The sequence below is a fragment of the Perca fluviatilis genome, chromosome 12 (genome assembly GCF_010015445.1).
Source record: "Perca fluviatilis chromosome 12, GENO_Pfluv_1.0, whole genome shotgun sequence".
NCBI classification, from domain to species: domain Eukaryota; kingdom Metazoa; phylum Chordata; class Actinopteri; order Perciformes; family Percidae; genus Perca; species Perca fluviatilis.
The window spans coordinates 11,914,671-11,923,569 of record NC_053123.1 but is presented as its reverse complement, the minus strand read 5'-3'; the positions used below and the strand labels follow the sequence as shown (position 1 = coordinate 11,923,569).

The 8,899-nt window shown below is 35.9% G+C and overlaps 1 pseudogene; it reads left to right on the top strand.

Moving 5' to 3' along the window:
- Window positions 1–7,672: 7,672 nt before the first annotated feature.
- Window positions 7,673–8,761, top strand: LOC120570061 (annotated as a pseudogene).
- The last annotated feature ends 138 nt before the right edge of the window (window positions 8,762–8,899 follow it).

Here is an 8,899-nt window from a genome sequence, read left to right as displayed (position 1 = left end):
TTGCTCTGTAAAGCACTTTGGTCTGTCTAGCGGCTGTTTAAATGTGCTATATAAATAAATGAACTTGAACTTGAGATGTTGTGGTCAGACAGAGACGAGAGATTGGATACATTTGCAGCATATTTTCTTTTTTCTTGCACATATTGTACAGTAGTTTGTGACATTTTTTGCTGTTGTATAATTTTTTCTGTACAAGCTTCATTTATGTATTTGTGTTTGCCTGGTGTGTACATACAATGAGAAATACATGTTTTGTTAAAACTATAGTGTATGCCATGGCTACATGGTTACTACATTAACCTATGTTAGACAATTTAACATAGTGGGTAACTATCACACTTTCAGAGTACACTGTCATTTGACAGGATGTCTTTGCATTTTGACTGTCTTGGTCTAAGCAATGATAACAAAACCTTTTGTTTTGATGACAATTATTTATTTATTGATGGATTTATTTACCTTTGAAACAGGAGTTATTTATTTTGATTGAGTAATCACCATTAGCAGTCAATAATAATTAACTGGCTCCGCATTAATTTTAAAGTTACTGTAATACCTTTTTGTTTTACTGAAAATTGATCATCCCAAGATCTAAGGATAAATAAGGGGTTGGTTATCACTAAAGTAGTTCTCTGCAACAAAATAACAATTAGAAATCCAGATATCACAAAAACTGCTTTGCACTTTTGTATAATTTTTGCACAGTATGATTTTAAGATGTATGCAACTTTCTACATTATTTTTTGTCTACAGATTTTAAACCATACTCTGGAAATGACTTATTTTTCCACAAAGCAGATACCCCTCCTTGCTCCAAACAGATTCTTGCAACATGAAGACAAATATTTATTTTCTATTAAGCAGGAATTAAAATCCTTTACACAATTTTCCTATAAAACAACCCCCCGATACCATACCGTTCAAGTTTACTTAATAATCTGTCATGATTTATTGTAGCGAATGCTTTCTTGAGATCAATAAATATCCCAGCTGCATATTTTTTTTGGTCTAAGGAATTTGTGATTTCTTCAATCAGTTCAATAACTTCTAAAGATGTAGATCTGTTGGGTCTGAATCCGTATAGACTCTCATTTAATAAGTTGTGTTTATTGATGAATTTGTTTAGCCTGCCAACAAAACGTTTTTCTAAAATTTTGGGAAATTGAGGAAGCAAGGAAACAGGCCTGTAATTAGTGAAGTGGTGTTTGTCTCCAGTTTTGTACAGCGGTGACTTTTGCAATTTTTATTTTACTTGGGAATTTACCAGTTTGAAATGATAAATTGCAGATATGCATTAGGGGTTTCGCAATTCCCTCAATTACTTTTTTAAAAACTATTCTTGTGTCAATATCATTAGAGTCAGTTGAAGTTTTGTTTTTACATTTATGAACAATCTCTATAATTTCCCTCTCTTCCACTGCTGAAATAAACATTGAGTAGTGTTATTATCAATTAAATCATCATTCTTCTCGTCAGAAGTCACAGAGTCAGGGATTTTTTCTGCCAATTTTGGTCCAACATTTAAAAAGTAATTATTGAAGCCATTTACTACATCATCCATATTATTAATAATCATATCATTATTAATAAAGTGATGTTGATAATTAACTTGTTTAGAGCCATTACAAATAACACTATTTAATTAACCTTTAATATTCTTTTTATTAATATCTAAACATTTGCTATAATATTCTTGACTACAAATTCTCAGTATACTAGTTAGGTTATTTTTTATGTTTTTATACTGTGTTTCTACATCTTTGGTTCTATTTTTTTATGAATTCTTTATATAGTAATTTTTTGCAGGCATTTTGTAATCCCTTTGTTAACCATGGTCTATCTGAATATTAAAATTTTCTATTGATTTGTTTAAATGGACAATTTTTATCATACAACAATTTATACACCCATAAGAATATGTCATATGCTTAAGCGATGTTTTCTTCATTACCTTTTCCCAATTTTGATTTAATAATTCATTTTTTAAAGCATTTATTGACACTTCTGTCCGTACTCGCCTGTACTCAAATTTAATCTCCTGCTTTTCCTTGTAGTCATTGTCAAAATCTGTAAACACTGGTATAGATGGTCGTTGATGGCATTGATCAGTAATTCAGTTATTGTATTATTTATTGTCAATCAATGTGACACAGTGAGATTTTTGGATAGAGGCTTAAGCTGTACATTGTGTTCATAAAGTCTTCAGTTTGTTTGTGATTATTTGGAGTAAGCAGATCTATATTAAAATCCCCACAGAGGAACATGACCTTTTGATTTGACATTGTGAACATTTCTTCCATCCACCCCTTGAATAGTTCAATATTGGAACCTGGTGCTCTATAAATACAGCTAACAATTACGATCTTCTTCTTTTCGATGCAGATTTCAACTTTTAAACATTCTAATAAATTTCCTAAAGCAGTTTTCGTTCCCTCTACCACCTTAAAATTGAGGTTTTTGTCCCTGTTTTTATAATTTCGTTCATAACCAGTCAGAAACCGACTCATTGGGCTCCCGATCCTGGTCAGTGGTCACTGTCACTGCCCGTTTTCTTGACAAACAGCCAAAATCTTCATATAAGAGACTAAATAAATATATAAATGGGATAACGAAAGTCACAAAGCCTAATACAAGGACCAATCTGTTGAGTTAATGGAGCAAAACTGTACACCTCATACAGGACCCAAGACCCATCCGTCCAATATTCCAAGTCTGGCTCACATAATGGAAGGGCTTGCAGATCTGATCTAAGCCTTGAATACTTCTCTGCTTCATGTACACAATCATGTGGTTCACCATCCTCTGGAGTTGGCAAATTCTCAGCTGGATTCACTGTAGCACATCTCGCTAAAGTGACATCCTCCTGCTCTAAGAGTCTATGATAGTCTCTAAACCTAGGCATAGTCAATGTGTATTTTCCATAATTCAGGAGATTCCTGAGATTATGATGGGTAAGAATTGTTACTGGATAACCCATCGTAACAGATGATGCTTTATCGTACATTAAATGAGCTCCCACAAGTGCTCTGTAGCACGGTGGTAGCCCCAATTCTACTTCTGAATCTGGGAAGCTGTCCTCTCCGAGCTCTGCAGGGCTTGTAATTTGATGCTGATTTCTTGAATGTGAATAAACCTTTATAATCAAGAAACAGTGTCGGCAGATTCCTCTCTACACAGCAACGCATCATCGATACCAATTAAACAACACCATCCAATCTGATACCTTTTCTTGTTGCCATGGTCAAATTTCTTTTTTAGTGTTGGCATGTTCTATCCGATAGTACTGGTCACCAAAGCTATGAAAATAAGACTGAAGTTGTAATAAACTTAAATAAAAGATTCAAGTGATTTTTTTTCATTGCAAAAAGTGGACGTCTGGGGCAAGCTCCGAAACGGATCCTATACCTCCTATAATCAGTCGTGGAAGAAGTATTCAGATCCTTTACTTAAGGGAAAGTACTAATACCACACTGTAAAAATACTCTCTTACAAGTCCTGCATTGAAAATGTTACTTAAAGGTGCAATATGTAATACTGACAGCTAGTGTTTAAAATAGTTACTGCAGTACAAATTCAAAATACTGGAGAGAGTCGTCCCCCCGCCCCCTCCTTCCCAGACTCGAAGTTCATGGAGGTTGCCAGGCTGAGACCGCAGCATCCACAGCAATGTTACTAGACACTTGTCTCACATAGCCAGACATTACTCCTCCACAGCACAGCGGAGTAGCTAACGTTAGATGCTGGCTAAATTGACTGTCATTGTCATTGTCATAAAAGCCTGTGCTCACGCGGAGCTCTGTACCCAACTGAAAGGCAAACGTTTGCGGCTTAGAATTACTGTAGGAACCGCTAAAAACACAACAACCTCGCTGTCGTCTCTACTCAACGGACAGAGACACTTCCTCGGCTTAGAATTACAGTGAGAACCGCTAAAATGAACACTACCTTGCCGTCCTCTCCACCCGACTGAACACACTTTATTGGTTTAGAGTTACGGCAACAATCGCTAAACACACTGCAAACTCACAGTTCTCTCTTCCCAATTTACAGCCCCCCTCTCTTGGCTTAAAATAACTCACCGTTGTCGGCTACGGCCACTGAACAGGCTACACGTTGTAAACAGCCGTGGCCTGCTTGACTGGCCCTCTGATAACGTTAGCTAGCAGTTATCAAGGTTAGCATGGGGGTGTTAGCCAGGACCAGTCGGGATCACTTTTTTGGCTGTGTCTCAATTGTTTTTGCGAGTAACCAACTCGGGTACTTTAGCTATATAAGCATAAAATGTCTGTCCCTTGTAGCTGTGATAAAGTAGCCTGAAGCTAATGCTTACCTGTTCAGGAGGAAATTAGCCACCTCGGCGTCCTTTTGGGCTCTAAGCTGTCTCCATCTTTCAAATACATCTCCATATATTTACCCTGGTTTGTTACGTCTCTGGTCATGCAACTGTTAGAAACATGCTGTTATTTTTAGGTTGGGTAGAATTTATCTCTGTTGATCCTGTTTGTTTGTTTGCTGCTTTCATCGCTGTACTAACGGTACTGTAGCACGCTGGGTTTACGTGTTTACAGGTATATCTGGCAACCCGGTCTGGCTATCAAACTGGGCAGTTGATAACAACACACAGGCCAAAACACAAACCGAAATTTCAAAAAGAGAAAATACTGGCATTAGCATTGTTGTCAGAAAAGATAGTGTTTCAACTTAGCATGTTTCCTTAATATCTGATGACGCATTGGGGTTACAGTAAATATATTACATATTGGACCTTTAAGTAAAAGTATGTTAGTATCATCAGGAAGATGTACTTAAAGTATTGAAAGTAAAAGTACTCAATGCAGAAAAAGCATTAAATTTTAGAAATTGGAAACGATCAAAAATGTTCTGTTAATCCACTAAATGTTTAATCGGCTAATAAATCCAGCTGGATTTATAGGCCTATATATTGTTGGAAAGTTTAATTCATAAAAACATTGTATTTTATATACTACATGTGTTTTGTGTGCAAACATCTTAATTTGTAAAGTAACTAGTAACTAAAGCTATCAGATTAATGTAGTGGAGTAAAAAGTACAATATTTCTCTCTGAAACGTAGTGGAGTAGAAGTAGAAAGTGGAATGAAAAGAAACGGCACATGAAGTAGGACGATGACTGTTTGCCTTAAGTTAACACACATATTTAAGATATAGTCTGAAAAAGCTAAATATTTGTATTTACTAGATACTACAGATAATACCAAATATATCATGCATACATAGTTACACTGTATGACACCAGACTCAATAAAGATGCATTATCTTTATTTAGTACTTTCATTAAAGTGTTTATGTGACAAACAAACTTGGCTAAACAGTGACCTAAGGCCAACACATTTGAGACAACCTGATGTGTTCAGTCCATTCACATGAGATTTCCATGTTTTTGACAATAAAGATCTGCTGATGTAACTCCCATCTGTTTTGAGTAAACATGATGATTAAGCCTCAGGGTTATTAGTCCACTACATCGCTGTATCCCCAAGACATCAATCTGTTGGTCATGTCATTCCCTGGGACCAGCAGTCTCCACGCAGAACAAACATGCAACTGTGTGCAAACTCCCTATACACTGAGAGAAGGCCGCTAACGTTAGATTCTGGATCACAAAGGTCCAGAAAAACCAATGCCCATATTTCCTGGATTAACTTTAATGATGAAATAAAACTGAAATTAGTATTTGTGCTCTGTCAAATCAGAAAAATACAGAAAAAGCTAAATATCCAACCAAAATCAATTCAATCGCCACAATTAGTGGATTCAGTGAAGGCAGAAATAAATGTGAGCATTTCAGAAAGTTCAGCTTTGGTTAACTTTTTGACATTTATTTATTGCAGAGGAATAACCCCTTGAGATGAACCATCTCGTTTTCGAGGGGGTCCTCGAGTCCAGGTACAGAAATAGACACTGACCTTGCAGTGGCAGTCAAACAGAAGAAAAGACAAACAAACAAAACAACAATAAAAAAACAACTTACTTTACGAAAATAGTAAGAGCAAAAGCAAAAATATATAATATATAACTCATACAAACAAGACATAAACACACACACACAAGACTCTCCAAAGGTTGCTCACTCATCCCTCAACAAAGTAAACACATGAAATATATATATATATATATATATATATATATATATATATATATATATATATATATATATATATATATATATATGTACCGAAACACACATCAACTTTGAGCCACAAATTTGTGTCACTGACCAACTACCAAACTTCGTGGACAGTGCTGATCTTTGAGCAGACTGAGAGAACCAAGAGTCCATAATGGAGGAAGCTATTATATGAGCTGTGTAGCACCTTCACTGTGCTGCAGTATAAACTGGTCCACAAGTTAATACATAATATATTTCCTTGAGGGGATCAATAAATATTCTGATTCTGAAGGCAAAGCAAGGACAGGACAAGCTTCATTGATGTAGCTCCTTTTAAAACACAGAGGCAATTTAGAGTGTTTACCAAAGGTAAGACAAGAAATACACTGAATACATACCTTACCTTTAAGCTGCCTTGAAATCCAACTCTTTCCCAAGCAAAGAGCAGATACTCTGTGGCTTGCTTGACCCAGCCTAAAATCTACATTGTATCTGCTTACCTACAGTGGCTGCACCCACTGGCTTGATGCTGCTTCATCTTAATGCCATGGCTTGCTCAGTTGTCCGGCTGCCAACGCTGTTTATCTACCTACACTAGTCTTACAATTAACCACAAAATAGCAACCCTCTGCTATCATAAACTTTTCTAAGCATGAATCATGTCCTTAACCTGACGATGTAGTTGTGGGCACATTGTTCAGTAATTCAAAGATTGCAAAAGAGCCTCCATGCAGCATGTTTGTTGTTGTCAAGTACACATGAATTTTCTTTCTGCTCTCTTTCTCTGGCATCATTGCTATAATCTGAATGAAAACTGTATATATTCTGTGCATCCATTACCCCTGAAGTATGAGCCTTTTAATATTGTTGTCCATTTGTAAGCGGTATAAGGTTCTGTGATTTATACACTGCATCAGATTGTCGTTGATGCAGTGTTGACTGGTTTACTGGATTTTCGAGGCAGATATCGATATTTGAGAGTTTAAAAACTCTAACAATAACATATCAGTTAATATTGTTTTTTTTGGTTAATATAAAAAAAAAAAACATAAAATAACTGAACTGAAATATCTGAACTGAGTATCAGGATAAATCCTTTCGAGATTTACCATCTAATTTTCAAGATAGTACATTTGTTTTTGTATCTTCTCAGACATAAAAAAACCAACCAATTATATGAATACTACTGTTACTACTACTAATAATAATCAATATAATAATAATAAAGGGTGACATATGACTTTAAATGGACAAGAATAAGGTTATTTCCATTGTTTACTTAGGCCGGATTATTAATCTCTGGAGCTCTAGTTCATTCTGACAGCTGATTGCAGTGTAACGATGCTCAACAAAGAATAAAAGCACTTACATTGTTTGCTGGACAGGTGGTGAGTTATGCCAACCACTGTGTTTCATCTTTTTAATACTGCTTTTCGAATACAGCCAACTGCGGCAATCATACTCAAAGACAAGACAGGGATTACTATCCGATGATATTTTCTGTTTTTAACCAATAGGTAAACAATGATCAATGCCACCACTTTGACAATGAATGAATTTTCTTTATCAAGATTAAATGGCACAACAACAAAGCACAGAGGCACTCTTTTCTTTCTCACCTTATTGTGTTACAGTGTGATATTGCTTATAAATGGTGCTATTATTGTTCTTATCGTATTGGAAGAAAAACTTCATGAACCCATGTACATCTTTCTAGGTAATTTGTGCATTAATAGTCTTTATGGGACAACTGCCTTTTATCCCAAATTCCTTTTTGATCTATTGTCTAACACTTATGCCATATCTTATACTGGTTGCCTGTTGCAGGTCTGTTATATTCCTATGCAGCAACTGAATTTTCTATTCTAGCCCTGATGGCCTATGACCGATATGTGGCTATATGTCGACCACTGGAGTATCACTCTGTTATGACTAAACATAGGGCTGTTTTGTTAGTGTGTTTCTCCAGAATTGCACTTTTGCTCTGTCAGACTATAGTAATGATAATGACATCCAAAGTGGAACTATGTGGCTCCCACATAGAAAAACTTTATTGTGACAACTGGTAAATCCTTAAACTTTCCTGCAATTCAATAACAACAAATAATATGGTTGGGTTTATCGTCATACTTCTCTATTTCGGGCATGACCTTTTCATTGTGTGTTCATATGTGCAGTTGGTAAAATCTGCTTTAAAGTCAAGAGAGGGCAGGAGGAAGTTTATGCAGACATGTGTGCCACATTTACTATGTTTGCTTGTTGCTCTGCTTTTTGACCTCATGTACGCTAGATATGGATCAAGCTCTGTATCACAGAATGTAAAGAACTTCATGGCCATACAATTTCTTATGATTCCACCAATTCTCAACCCTCTTATTTATGGACTTAAACTGACTCAAGTTTGCAACTGTTTTTTAAGTTTTTGTACATATATTGATGATCAGGTTCCCACAATATAATATGGGAAAGTGATGGTCAGACATGTGGCCTGTCCTTTCATTCAAGCCCAAGAGTATATCCAACTATACATGAATGCCCTTTTTATTTCATCAGAAAAAACAGCACTGTCAGTGTCAAAGGATACGCAGGCTTATGCAGATTCCACATGTGTAAGCACCAAAGAGTGTTGATACATAGGTTACTTTCAGTTGTCAATCACACTTCAGTTTTCATTGACTGTCTCAGAGAGTCAATTCTGGATGCTGTATTTTGTGCTGCTTTTGATTTGTATTATAGAAAGGTGTTTCTAAT